The sequence below is a fragment of the Grus americana genome, chromosome 10 (genome assembly GCF_028858705.1).
Source record: "Grus americana isolate bGruAme1 chromosome 10, bGruAme1.mat, whole genome shotgun sequence".
Classification (NCBI taxonomy): Eukaryota; Metazoa; Chordata; class Aves; order Gruiformes; family Gruidae; genus Grus; species Grus americana.
The window spans coordinates 18,006,065-18,021,125 of NC_072861.1; the positions used below are offsets into that span (position 1 = coordinate 18,006,065).

At 38.0% G+C, this 15,061-nt stretch overlaps 1 protein-coding gene across 16 annotated transcripts in view; it reads left to right on the top strand.

Annotated features, from left to right (window-relative positions):
* Window positions 1-15,061, top strand: part of MCTP2 (multiple C2 and transmembrane domain containing 2) — a 122,273-nt gene that overhangs the window by 82,994 nt on the left and 24,218 nt on the right. The window lies entirely within an intron of this gene.

Consider the following 15,061-nt stretch of genomic DNA (forward strand, 5'->3'; position numbering starts at 1 on the left):
GTGTTCTCCATTGTCTGCCTGGTCTTGGCAAGCTGTAGGTCCTTTTATTGCCATATGACGTGGGCGTGCTTGCAGCAGTAGCCTGTAATTATACCCACCACAGGTGACAGTTACAAGAGAGCTTTGGTAATAATTTTAGCTGCCTGATCTGATGTTTATGAAGAGCGAACCCTCTTTGTGGTCTGGCTGGAGTTTGCTATATTGTTTTGTACTTTAGCTGGTTGATTTATGAAGCCCCCCCCCCCCCTTTTTTTTTTTCCTTAATATCTAACGTCTTGTGTATTACAAAGTTCTGAAGTTTTGTAAGGGATTATTGTTGATCTTACGCTGTTTTTTACATTTTCTATTTATTTTTTAATATCTTGTATTTATTTTGCTTTGTCCGGCAGGGTAGAATAGTACTATTGCCTGTTGCTGGTTTTGTTTGTGTATTTAACATTGCTGAACTGTTTCTAACCACTCATTAGCAGGTATGCTGTGTTCTCCTAGCTGTGAGACTAATCACAGATTAGCATTTAATTATGCTTTTTTTTTTGTCTTTGACTATTATTTAACTGTTTTATAAAAGATCAAATTCACCATCCACAAAGGCAGCACTGGTTCCTTTACTCTCAATGGAACTGCAAAACTTGCAATGCCAAAGGTGAATTTAGTTCATGATTCTTACTGTTACTTTACAAATCTACATCCCGATGTTAGGAATTTGTTACCAAAAAATGTGGGACAGACCGAAGTGCACACTGCCTGGAAGCTGGCTTTTTTTTCTCTTTTGGTGCCTATCTTTTTGCAGTTTTAGATTCTTTAGAGGAACTTCACATTAAGTGTCTTGAGCATCTTCTGAATTTGTGAGAAAGTAGTAATTTGTAATTCTTATCAATTGACTGGTAGGTTGAAAAACAAGAGGAATTTATTTGTAACCATTTGCTAGCTTATCCGGTCCTAAAGAGATGATATTCCATATCAGGATCCAGTCACATTTCCCAATTTGCCTGTTGCCTTTCCTGGAAGTTCACTTCATTCATAGATTAGAAATTGCATAAACAAAGATGAAATTAGTATTCTCAGTTTAATGAATGCTGCATCTGTGTGAGACTCATCAAACAGGAGCGTGAGAGAGAAGCTACTTACCCACCACTGTTGGAAATAGCAGAATGTGAGAAGCTTACGTGTAAAATTCCCAAAGTCTGACATGGATTTGCACTATGCAAGTGATATGGGAAAAGGTGTACAGCTCAGCCCAAACTAAAAAAAAAAAAAAAAGGTAGCAAACCCATGGTATCTATTATGAAAACGGTATGTATTAGGAAGGGAAATTGTCATTAAAAGTAAAAACTTCTTTTCTTTCTTAGTATGTGCTTTCTTCCCCCCGAACCCCAGGTGTATTGATTTCCTTTCAGTCGTGATCTGCTTGGGTTTGTCTCCTTATTCACATTACTTCGACCTGGCATCGCTTAGAAAATACTTGAAAGCACTTAGTTTTACAGAAAGGTTATAGATGTTGACTGTTATCTCCCTTGTCATTGGTGGAGCTAGGCTATCAGTATTTTGTGGGGTTTGTCTGCTTTTTTGGTAGTTTTTAAAAAGGCAAATCCTTTGTTTTTAACACAGATGTAAGCTTAGAACAGTGCATTCCCTTGAATCACACAGGCAGTTTTTATTCTTCTAAAATGAGGGAATAAGTAGACACGTGTCCGTAGGTGGTTTTAAATCACTTGTAACTCCATTAACTTCAGCAAACCTGTGTTATTTAACATTAGTTAAAAATCTCCATCCTCATTTTGGGGCAAAATCCTGTGTGAATAGGAGTAGCAGGTTTTCTGCAGAGGAGGAGAATCCTGTAGGTGGCGATGGACCCTCATGAATGAGCCAGCTCTGGTGTTCAGGCTTTTGTCAGATTTTTCTGGCAGGTTTTCTTTCTCTTGCTTGAACTATTTTATTTTTAATTTAATTCACCCGTTCTCTCAGCGCTAATCTAACACTAGTTGCAGAAATCTTGACAACTGGAAGAAATTTCCTATTTGAAGGTAATGCAACATTTTGGTTTTATGATGGAGACAGATGCACCTTGAGGGGTTTCTCTTCAGGCATTCTACTTCTTGTGGGGCTTTTCTGACTTTTGTTTTTAAATAAGGAAGAGTTGGATCTTTTACAAGATCTGAAATAAAAGGGGATTAGTATAGAAGCTACAGAGCAAATACATTTTTTTTTTTAAGAGCCTGTTCTCTTTTAGTTTTACTTTTCTTCACTAGCAACTAAGATGTGCCTTGACTTAGAGGTTAGTCTTAAGCAACCAGGAAGTTCTCAGGTTGTTTAAGGATAGCAATAATAAAAGTATCAGGATATATCCCTTTTTTCTTCTTTAGATTCATTGGGAAATAAAGCTGGAGCAATGGGATGATTGCAAAATCCTAGAAATGTGATTTTAAAAAATCTCGATTATTAATTATTAATAAATTTGACTACTGCCACAGTAAAGGATTACACTGGTACCAATAGCATCAACAGAGTTTTGATTGCTTCCCCCACCACTTCATGAAAATTAAATCTATTATTCTTAATTGTGACATCCACACTGTAGTCAAGCTTAGCTTGGTTTCAGGTGTTTTGTTTGTTTGTTGGCTTTTTTTAAAGGTAGTGCTGTGATTTTGAGAAGTGTTAATAAATATTTTTAAAAAGCAGTGTTTTGTACTAGTCTAATATGCTGGTTTATTTTAGCCTTAACATTACCCATATAAAGTCAGCATGTTAACTGTCAGATGAGTGTCATATGTGAGCAAAAGTCTCCACTAAAACAGCCTTTATCTACTCTACCAGCTCAGGTTCAGAACTTTCTACTTGCTTTTTGGGAGAAGTCGCTGTCTTCTGTACTTTCCTTCAGCTTTCATCTTTTAATGGAACAGAGGAGCTGCACAGCTCTGTATCAAAGCCAATTGTCAACTTTCATTAGATGTAGTCTATTGTTTGTTCAGATTAGAAATAACTGCATTACACTTTGACTTTGAAGGCTTGTTTGTTTTTTAAATATACTAGGTATATGTGACCTTTTTGTCATTTGTGATGCACTTGGCTTGACAAATTTGAGGTATACGTTTAAACAGCAGCAAAAACTGTGTGTAATGCAGGTACTTCACAAAAGGCACTTTCTCTAGGTCTAGAAAAGTAAAATAAGATCCTGCAGCTAATACAAAGTATTAGTAGATTCATATAAAGTATTGTTAGCTAGCATTGTACCTCAAATACATCACATGGGGGGAAATAAAACACTGCTTTGTGAGAATGCAGCACCCGTTATTTAGCAGTGCGTGGGAATCCAGTTAGCTGGTCTTAAAAACCCCATTATGTATTTTCCATATGAGAACTGTTCAGATGTGGCCTCTGTCAAAACATCATGGCGAGGAAGTCTAATTCCATTAACAAAATACACTAAGCAAATTTTCTTAAAATGTTTAGAATATCAAATGGGGAATGCATAATTGATATAGTGATATTAGCTTTTTTCTTTTTTTTTTTTTTATTACTGAACAAGCCCATCAGGAATTAGATGATGACTTGTTCTAGCAGTTAAGAAAACTTCCCCAGATACTTCCATGTAGACATTTGGGAAAATTATTTGCAATGATATATTTCAATTTCCTTAATAAACTAGACCTGTCTTTCTAATTCCCTTTCCCTCAAGTCCCTCCACGGGGGTTAAGAAAGAAAGTATTTTGAAATTATTATAAGATAAGTGTTTCTATGAATAAAAAACCTAATCTATGCTTTTTTAAAAATAGATTTATGTTTCAAAGCTGGGAAATAAACAGTGGCAGTAGAAAGGAAATATGAGATTAATAAAAATTAAGACATTTTGTAGAGCTACTCTGGATTGTTTTAATTTTTTTCAGGGAAGTAGTACTTCTGTAACAGCATGCATTGCAATGGCTTTCCTGCTTTCTCTTTTAAAAGTTGTATGAATACTAGCAGAGATAGTGGTCCTTTAGTGCCCAGTGAATACTGTCTTACACGCTGATACCTATAGTAACGCATACAGAGTAACTATGAGATCAAATGCTCTGGTTAAAAAGCCTTAGGGAAGCATTATGTGTCTGAGGTCTGATCTATTGTCTGGGAGGTCGGAGAGTGTTAATGCACTCTGCAAAGATTAGACTCCCTCTCTAATTGCTCCAACACTTCCTTAAAGGATTTAAACAGTCAGGAAAGGTGATGCTCCTTGTCAATTTTTTGTCTTCTGACAGCCGTTGAAGTTTATCTGTCTTTCCATGGAGACCACTAGATCACGTAAACCAGGCAGTGTCAAAAGCATGAACCCTGAATTAGGACTGAGAGCAACGAATGTCATTATATACAACTTCGTTATTTCAGCTTTTACATACTTTAAGGGTTGGGGACCAGATTGCTCTTACATGCCTTACTGTTTACATTTGGTGATGGGAACTCCCAAAGTCCCATGAAAAGTTTAACTTGCCAAGTTTGATGAAAAGTCACCCTTTTAATTTTGAAGTGGAGCAGATTATTGTCTGCATCCCTTAGAGGATGGCTGGTGCTTCCCCACCTCACTTCTGCGGTACGGAATCAGTGCATGTAACAGCCGCTGCTATTTTCTGTAGTACTGCTTATTTATCTAAGTGCAGTGCTAAATCTGAGCTACTGTGAGGCACTCTTTGCTATTTACCCCAAATTTTTCCTTTTCCTCGCTAAGTCTGATAAGGATTTGATTACCCTTGGTTCATAGAGCCTAAATCATGTATTTAAAAAAAAAAAAAAAAAACCCGACTCAGCTATCTGGTAAAGCTCATGCAGGAAAGTTTTTCTGCTGCTTAACCAATATGTCCACACTGACAAGTACCTGACCCCCGTCGCTGGTTTTACGAAGCAAACTAGAAATTTGTCCAATGCATCAGAACCACTTAAAAGAACCAGATTGTGATTGTGCAGTCTAGCTATTTGAGCATCAGCACCAACTAGTTTCGCTGCTGGTTTAGAGGACTAACCTATTATAATGGTTTATATTTGCAAAGGATGCTGCTTTTGCTTGGAAAAAGCACTTTAAGAGCAAGGGATGAAAAAAAGGTGAATGTTACCGGGAAAGAAGAAGCACGGCTCAACCCCAGGAGAATTTGGAAGATTTAATATTTCTGCTACAAGGCACTGGTGTCCTCACATTCACAGTAGGGTAATATTATTGTAACGAGCGTGGAATTTGACCCATCTTTTTAAAAATGTCCGTTTCTGTTTCACAGACAAATGCGAGTGTGTCCTGTTTCGCTGCAGTTCACACAACACGACAGGTCCTGCTGAATAGAGAGCCATCCTGTAGTTATTTTTTTCTGGTGGATCAGAAGCTTTTTAATTTGATAGCGTCTGTGTTTTCGCTAGTCTTGCAGCATCTAAATGTGTTGGTGTATATAATCCATTTCACACATATAAATGTATAAATGTGACCTATATAAATATACATGTATTTAATGCCTCTTTTCTAGACTTTGAGCAGATGACTAATACAGCTGTTCAAAGGAGAAAAGGATTTTTCTTTTTTTTTTAAAAAAAAAAGCCCTCTTGGCTCTGAATCGGAAATTGAGGAGCAGAATTCATCAAGTGTATTCTGATCGTTCTCACATGGGTAGTTCCTCCTTCCCTTCCTGCATAGCATGTTCCTTTGCACTGTTGCTATATTACATGAAATGTTTCATCTGTATATAAAAATTAAAAATTCAAACAAAAATCTGGCCCACATGAAGAACAGGCCCTTTGGGCATATGGTTCATTATGCATATTCGTTTAATTACTAAAACACTTGGGATGTCTCTACTGCCCTTGCTTTCAACTTGTAAAGTTGGATCTGTTCTGCAGCACAGAATATGTTGAACAGGCATGTGTCATAAAGGACTTCAGTTTTCTCCTACTTAAAACTCTATATAATGTTCTTGGCTGGATCGCTAGAATTTACTGAATATTAGTTCAATCCGCTGCATCAAAACAGCAGTTTGGGATCTCTTGTTCCCTCAACACCTTCTCTAACCCCCAAAAAAGCAAGTTTTACAGTGGTTAGTTCAGAGTTGTGTTTAGTATCGAAGTAACGTGAGACTAAGGATTTAGATTTCAGGCACATTCCCACCAAGCACCTAAAGTCGCACGTTGAAGCTGTATAACTTTTATTAGCTAAGAAGGGATTGCTGTGATAGTGTGACTTTAATTGATTTTCAGGGCAAACAGGTGGTGATGGTTTAGGCATCCCCTGGTCTCCTGCCATTCCTAATTTGGAGCTGCACATATAATAGCTTTATTAAAATAAACAATCTTCTGGCTTTAGTTTTACCTGAACAGCTGCCTGAAATTGCAAGAGTCTTGTAACTTTTTTTTTTTGTTTAGATTGTTCTGTATTTTGGAAAGCAAGATGCTATAGGTCTGCTAGTGGAAAATCTCTATTACATAGTCATGCTGTCAATACTTAGGGATATTTTTTTGTGTCGCTGCTGTTGTTGCTAGCTTACAATAGTAACATATTTAGGGTATAATTACAGTGAGTCTCCCAGTTATCTTCATGCATTTGTTCTGTAATGCAGCAATTTTTTCACACTGCGGATTATGAACCTGCTGAAATTGTTTAAGTGTGTTGTAATCGCTGTTCTCAGTGTCCAGTGTGTGTGTCGGTGTGGGGAGGGCTGGGGTTCAATTACAATTTTGGCTTTTCTCTTGACTGTGGGAGATGGGTCTCTGGTAGATGAAGAGACCTTCTGGGCCCTGGCACGGGGCTGTGGTGGGGAATCCCACGTACAGCGTAAGGAAAGAGAATAATCTCAAATTCTTTGCCTGAAAGGATGTCATTTTACCGCTTCATATGTGCTTTATAGGTGTGTTTAGATTTATGGTTTTGTGCTCTGGGTTTACTGGGATTTTTTCTTTTTTTTTTTTTTTTTTTTTAATTTAATTTAATTTGTTTGCTGCTTCTGCTCTGTCTCAGTCTGAAAACATTTCTTTAGGACTGGAGGTTTCAGAAGAAAGGTTACTAGACAGTTTTGCAGCATTAGTGTGTACAAGCATCTATTTCTCATTTATGTGGGTTTACTGAAATCTGATTTTTTTTTTTAATGCAGTAGTTGGAGACTGCCAGGGAAGTTACCTTATGTGCAATCCTCTTGCCACTGAACACTGAATTAAGTCTAATTAAACATACTTGCTTTATCAGAATGCCATTTTTCCTTTACCCGCTCAGCTCTAATATACACTATGAACATGAAGGAGGAAGTGATTAAAGTAGTTTAAACATATCATTTAAGCCTCCCGTTTGCTACCAATTGTTACCCAATGTTGAGAGCCCAAAGTTAAAGAACACTTCCACCCAATACTCTTTCCACTCACTGTACAATTACGTCACCATCTGACCCTCACCGCTAATGTTTCTCACAATGTTAACAAATACGTCTCCAAAGTAAGTGGACATTTATCAGCTCAGCTAATGATGAATTTTTTCATGACCCTTTTAAGGTGTTCACCTTATCCAGAATAAATAAAATTAACCTACATTTTTGCCTCCTTTTAAATAGCACAGATATTTTTTTCTGACACTTTTTGGAAGAATTATTTACTATAAGATCAGGCTTTTAACTTGCATAATGCCTGTCTTCCCTGCAAATAGATCATAACTTTCTATATAAGAGTAATTCCAAAACTATGACCCTGCTGATAAACAAACCAAAACATTAGAGATAAAAATGATCATTTAATTTAGCTATGATATAAACCAACAGATTTCTTTTCTTTTCTTTTTTTTTTTTTTTGGCATGCCACCCCTCCTTTGTTTTAGGATCTTCCCCCATTGACTTTCTGATAGTTACCCCTTTAGAAATAACATGCAGATTTATTCCCCTGACCCACTCCCAGCGGATTACCCCAAAAGATAGAAAACTGTTGTAATATTTTTTTCCCTGTTTTTTCAATTTTCAGCTTTATTGCTTGAGGGTCTTAACTGTATTTTGCTTGGCACAGGAAATGTAAAATATGTTAGATAAAAGCATGAGGGAAAAATTAGACCAGTCAGCATGCTAGCAAACAGCTATTTCTTCAGTGTCTGCAGCCTAAAAGGATTTGAAGTGTTTTACTCTAAAGCTGTTGTATCTACAAAAATATAGAACCCAAAACTTGTGGTGTTGTAGTTGGTTTTGTTTTGATTTTGGGGGTTTTAGGGATAAAGTATCAGCCACAAGCAAACTGTATAGAGTCTCCCCCTTAGATTCGTGGTGGGCCGTTAGGCTTTGGGGTCTCAATGTATGTGTCTTAAAGGACAAAGACGACACCCCCAGACACAACACACACCTTTTTGTGTTGAAAATTGTCATCCACACCAATTTGACAGATAATCTTCAAATATCTGGAATGCAATATATAAATTTTAACTTCTAAACTTAACAGGTGATAAGTTCAGGGAAATAAACTTGAACCAAGTGACTCTGCCCTGAGCCCTCATTAAAGAAAGATCTTGAAGGATCTTGTTTTTAAATTCCTAGGCTGGCTAATCTCACTAATGTAACCAAAATAAAGGAAAACCCTCACTTTTTAGTTGGTTTGATTTTTTTATTTTCTTGTTGTTTCTCTCTCTCTGATTCCAAGCATTGTTATGAATAAAAAATAAATACATTGAACACGTTAATGACCAAAGTAATTCAGGATCAGCGCGCGGACATTTTGTAAGTGTTTGCAGTCTTAAGTGTAGCATCCCAACCTTCCTTGATGAAGTTACGATGGCAGCGTCCCATGAGGATGGTGGAGAACAGATTGTAATATTGTCAGCTCTTCTGATTTTGCTGGGCCTTTTGCAGAGTAACTTAATTTTGCAGAATTTTCTTAAAGTGCCATTTCTTAGAGTCCAGTGATTGCACATGAATCACAGCTTTCATTTAAAACACAAATGAGTTTCTACTTCCTAGCAGCAGCAAAAAAATGAGATCCCCCCGAAAAGTCTAAACCAGACAGTGATAAAAGAAAAGCCCCAACACATATTGACCTAAACGTATGAGATTTTTTTGGATGGTCTTCCGAATTTTTGTTGGTTGTCTTATGTCTTAGTTTGTTGGAAGTGGGGGACATTGGGTTTTTTCTTTTCTTTTTGAATGTTTCAAACTGGTGTTAAAATTGTGACTGATGAGTATAATTCCTGTCCTCCTGTCTCCTCCCTTTGAAGGCTTTATTCTATCACTCCTTTTCCTTGTTGCGTCCTCACACGTAATGTAAGTTGTCAAGCACAAATTGGGTGTCTCGGGTTTTTCTCCCCTTTAACCTCATCCTGGGCCACTTTCTCAGCAAGCTGCAGCTGGGACAAGCAGGGAGGGACATGTGGGTATGGCAGCAGGACATGTCTTTGCAGCCGTGTCAGCCTACACAGACAACTGAGGTGGGCAAATGTGGCCATGTTGTTTCTGTCACCCAAAGCATCTTCTGAAAAAAACAGGTAGTTCTGCATTGTAGCAAACTGTACAAACATATCCTTTATTCCTACTTCTCAATTCTGTCCAGTCATGCATGTAATACAGATGGCGTTATTTTGAGGCACAATTTGATGTTTTGGTTTGGCTTCGAGGTGTTTAGGTTGGGGTTTTTTGTGTGTGTCTGTCTTTGGTTTTGGATTCCAATTCTGTTTGCCCTTGCAACAGAGAGCTTATGTAGATAGAAGAGCTAAGCTTTTTGCCTGTGATACACCCTTAAAAAATTAGTAACTTGTATGCTGATGTGTGGAGCAACGCACAGATAATTTGTAATGTGGCATAAATATTTAAAGACCTCTATTCCTTCAGGTCATTTTGATTTTGGTCATTGCAGTTCAATACAGTGCACGTTTCATGCCGCTGTTGAGATGCTCTGTGTTCTTTTGCTGGGGACGCAAAAATCAACTTGAATCTAAAGTAAATAGGTTTCTTCTGACAGTGCCGGTTTATTTAAGTGTAATTTCTCTCCCTGCCAAGTTCTTTGTTATGGCATCGCAATGAGGGAGCGACTCTGCTCTTAACTGACCCCTCCTTGAGCTCCAGCTTGGTGGCTATAGGAGTGCTCTCGGCTGAGCATGGCACGGTGAGAGAGCGTCATGCGGATGTGGGAAGGAGAGTATTAGTAAGAGCAATTCTGGAATACAGAGGATCTATTCTTAAAGAAAAAAAATATCTTTGGGAGAGGAACTTTAGTGGGAAATACATGCTACGTAACTGCCTCAACCTTTATTTGCCATACCTTGAGGTGGGGCTGTATTAGACTAATTTCCATAATTGTTATAGATTTCTTTTTTTAATATGCTCACTAGTCCAATGCACAAGCCAGCCCAAGAGCGCCAGCCTCATTACTGCACTTACATCAGGTTGAGCCCACACCATGTACCCTGATTTCTTTTGGCATGGGCTCAACACCACTGTGTTCACGCATACGTATTGCCTGTATCTGGAAGAGATACCTCTGTATATACAGATATATATACACGTATGCACGAATGTCCTGCTCTATGTGAGTGTGTTCATTCTCTCCTCTCTTCCTTTCTAAGGGCAGGAATAAGTATCTGTCAGGAATAATTTGTTGTTGACAGGCTTATTGCCTCCAAGGGATTTGAATGCCCTTTTGGGGAGCCAGTATCTTACGTTATTGGCTAATATCCTGTATTTTGTTTGGGGCAGAGGGACTGAAAACTTAAAAAAAAAAAACCTCAAACATAATAATGCTAGGGAGTTTGTCCCTGAATACTTAGCTGCAGAAATTTCTCCTCTTTTATAGATAGAGTCCATTTGTGCATAGATGGCAACTTCAGGCTACATAACCCAGAGATAAGTTAAAAGTCTGTAATTCCTCTCTCCTGCAAATAAAAGGGGAAATCACATCTTTGTGTCTCAAATCAAAATCAGTGTTTTGGTTTAGTTCCAAACATAACTTGGACATTTACAGCAGCATCAGCTCAAGGTTTTTCTCCTGATTTCATGAATTGCATAGACCGTGTTTATAAATTGCAAGGAAACTTTTGATGAAGTTGTTAGTAGTTTAGAGTTCAGTTAAATTGTGTGTGGTTTTGAAACTTGGAGTTTTGAATAATATTTTTCACAGCTCTGCTGATGAGGCATTTCATTAGCATTGGAGCCTACACTGGCTGAGAAAATAACCTTTTACCGTAGGTTCCTTGCATGCATTTAATCTCTTTTCAGTTTTATTTTTTCCATCTGATGGAATGTATCCCACTCCTTCTCCCATCACTGTTGATTTCCAAGAATTATTCTGTCCCACAATACAGCATCTTTTGCTTCTCCACAAAGACTTACCAGGTCAAAAAAGGCCTGTTTTTCAGAGTTAAAAAAAATGATAATTACTGTGTAGAAAAATTATACGGAAAATCCTATCTAACGCTAGGTTTCCAAACCTCTTAAAACTGTTCTATCCCATGACTGTGGGTTTGCTGGTGACAAATGTTTTATGGGCATACTTTAGTAGACACCCGTCTAAAATCTGTTCTTAATAGTCAGATCCTAAATTGGAACCAGAAGGGCAGAAAAACCAGATTTGAAACGTGTTTCTAAGGGTTTGTTTTTACTTTCAGTTGAGACTGCCTTCTCTCATCTTTTGTACTGCTGTCAAAAGGGCCACTCTCATGGTTGTTCAAACTCCATGCTTCTTGACAGGAACAGTTGGACCCCTCTTCAATGATTTTCAGATGAAACGGCTTCCAAACCTCCAGAGCTTTAACTTGTAGTTATTAGGCCCTTTGAAATAGCAACACATTAATCAGCTGAAATCAAGTGGTCCTTTCTCCAAGGCTGTGATATTGCTGTTCTCTTCTAGGTAAAACTCTAGTCTAAATATTAGTTTCAAGAGCTCTTTTTTTTTTTTTCTTTTTTTCCCTCTAGATATGTCTATCCCATTTCTGGTTTTATTTTGATCATTGTTTTATAGTGCTGTGAATTAAATTGCTCAGTTCCATAATAGGCTTTTATACTCTCAAATTGCATTAAAAGAAGTAACACAGAAAGCTAACTTCCACTTATTTGACTTTTAGAAATTGCCTACCGTCCTTTTAATTTCTCTCATGTATAATCTGAAGCCCAGCGGAAAAGGTGTCAATGATGTAATGGATTACGTCTGACAGAACTTTGTCTAACGATGATGTGAAACATTGAAAAACTTACGATTTTGTTAAAACTGGATTATTTGAAACAGGGGCTTGGATTCCGTCCCTGACTTCTGTGATATTGAGCAAATGATCTGAACCTGTTAATGACTTCCCTTACCAGCCTACGTATTAGGCAAAAGACAGACTAGGGACTACAAAGAATCGAGAAGATGTTGTTCCTTGCAATAGCCATTGTATACATTCTCGAGTTTTGGCAAAAGGTATTGCTAAGAAAATAATTTAGGGAGGATAATGCTGGAGCTTCTCCCGGGCATAAGGTATCACTGGGGACAAAATAAAACCATGCATGATTGCGAACCTTGTAATTTGGGGAGCGAAGTGGGAGGAGGGGTGGTGTCCATATCACAGGTCTGTTGATGCTGTAGTCAGCGTCAGGGAGCTGTATGAGAGTTGATAAAACAGGACGTGGGCCTATTTGGGAACTGCTTTGAAAGCTGATGCTGCAGAACTACTCAAAAGGCTGTTAGAATGCAGAAATATTTCTATTTGCTTTATAAACACCCTCTGAACTTTTATTATGTACTGTATGTTCACAGCAATCATTTCCATACCTCCGAGGCTAAATAATTTCTGAATAGCTAGATCAATTTGTCTTGTGTCTGTGTTTGTGTCACAGTAATGAAAGTTCCCTCTGCTGAGGCGGTAGCAGTAAAGCAACTCTTCTTAAGGAGATGTGGGAGCTCTATCAAAGCATCGCTGTCTGAGTTATAACTCAGCAACTGATTAACCAGTCAGCATTAGGAAGGAAGTGGCAGTATGCCTCAGCTATCAATTGAGACTACAGCGAGATTTTGTAATTAAGTTTTAAGTTTTATTTAAGGTCTGAAACTTAATAATACACAAAATGTACTGTTGGATCTAAAATCACCAAGGTCTTGATTTTGTATCTTGCCTGAGTGACCTGTGATTGCAAGGTTGTATTATACTTGCAACTGAGCAGAGTGATGTTCATATAGGATGGTGACAGATGCACTAAAATTGGTTCAAGTCCTGCAACTGAATGAATGAAGAGAGGTTCTTCAAGAGCTTCATTGACTCCTGTAGGACTTTGCCTAGCTGACTGCCAGTGGAGTCTTTTCGCTGCGTTGAGGAGACTGAGCTTGCTAATACCCCAGGGAGATGATGTAAATGCAACCTCCTCCAGCAGGCTGAAGCAAATGTTTTGAATTAATACCTGGCAATATGAATTTCCATGAAGGAGTTTACATAAGGATCAGATGTAGATTTATATGTGTGTGTCTATTTTTGTCCGTCTAGGTATACCTGAGATAGATATCTGTATTGATATGTACAATATTGATATGTACAAGGTCCTTGTTCTTTACAGTGACATTTAGAGGCAGGACACAAGCTGGTATCACCTTCACTTTGTCTTACAAAGTAAGTAGACATTCAGCCAAGGGACTTGGAATAGCTTCAGAGGAACTTGTCCAGGTTAGAACTTTTCATTCATGGAAGACTTTTTAGCTTGGAGTATCACAATTTTTGAAGTCTTTATTAACTAAAGCTATGCAAGAATCCTGTAAGACAGAGTACCATGCCTTCTTAGCCAGGATTCTTGTGTTTCTGTTGCCTTGCTTCTGTATGAAATATGGCTGTTGGAATCATTATCACTTCTAATTTTTTATGATGCTGAAAAGCAGGATCAAAAAGAAGAAAAAATCAAAACCAAATCCTCTTCGATGTTCCTATGCTGCAAATCAATACTATGGGGATATATTGTTTGGATGTCAGCCCATTTTATAAATTAATATATCTCAAAGATTGTTTTACTGGACTACAAATGCCAAGAACAGGATGACAGTCTAATTCTTTGCATAGCAACAGCTAACATAAAATCAGGTTCACTCTAGAAAATGCAACTGCTGTTTGGGCAGGGTTACGGATACAGTCATTGTTTCTTGGTTTATGTTTGGCCCCTGGTAGATATTAACTGGCCATTTGTCTGATGTCAGACAAGCCTTTTGTTGAAAAGTTACAACAGCTGCTGTTTTGTAGGGGTATAAATTCTCACCACACTGAATGCAGTGGGAAGTGCTGCTTTGGTACAGTGTGGTTAGACTTTCAGGTCCATAATACAAAATGCATTGCTATAAATATCCCATTCTGCAAGTGCCAGCATTGCCTTTATGCGTTGTGTCTGACGGGCCAAGGATGAAGGGAGGTAGAGATTTAGCTTTCCGATCGCCCATACAGTTTTCCCTTCATTGCAGTTTGAGATATGTTAACTCATTTTCATCTACCTGTGTTATTCTAAAAGGTGATTTTTGTTTCTGATCATTCCAGGTTGCTTTGGCAGGGAAAAGAATCAGATAAATGTGTTTGTGCCTTGTCTTTAAAGGAGATTGTTTAAAATAGCTTCAAGTTACTACCAGCATTAGGCAGTTCTTCTGGAAACACTATGTATGAGTAGAAAAGGAAATGGGATCACAACATGCATTTTATGGCAGTACTGGATTTAGTTTATTAACTTTGCGTTGCCAACCACTCCAAGTTTGGAGTCTGTTCAGGTATCGTTGGTACTTCTAAGACAGGATTGCAGTTTGGCTTGGTATCATTTCTTTTTGAAAAATCCTAAGTGCTTTTTAAATCTCCATCATGTTAGTTATGTGCTTTGCTGATCTGATGTGCGGAACAGAACTTCAATGGCTTCTGGTTTTGCTATTAGCAGATTTTGTCAGATACCACTCCAAACACACAAACTCATACTGTTTCTGGGCAGAGACACTCCAAGCAACCAGTGAAATGAGAATATGCTGCTCTGAAAAATGTCAAGGGTATGGGAACGGAGACCAGGCTTACTGGATCCCTTTCCAAAATAATGCATCACATGCAACCTGGCGTCTTGCCTCCTGGGAGGTGATGGTCCTTTCTCTGGGCTGCTCTGCCAAGAACACAGGTGGATTAATG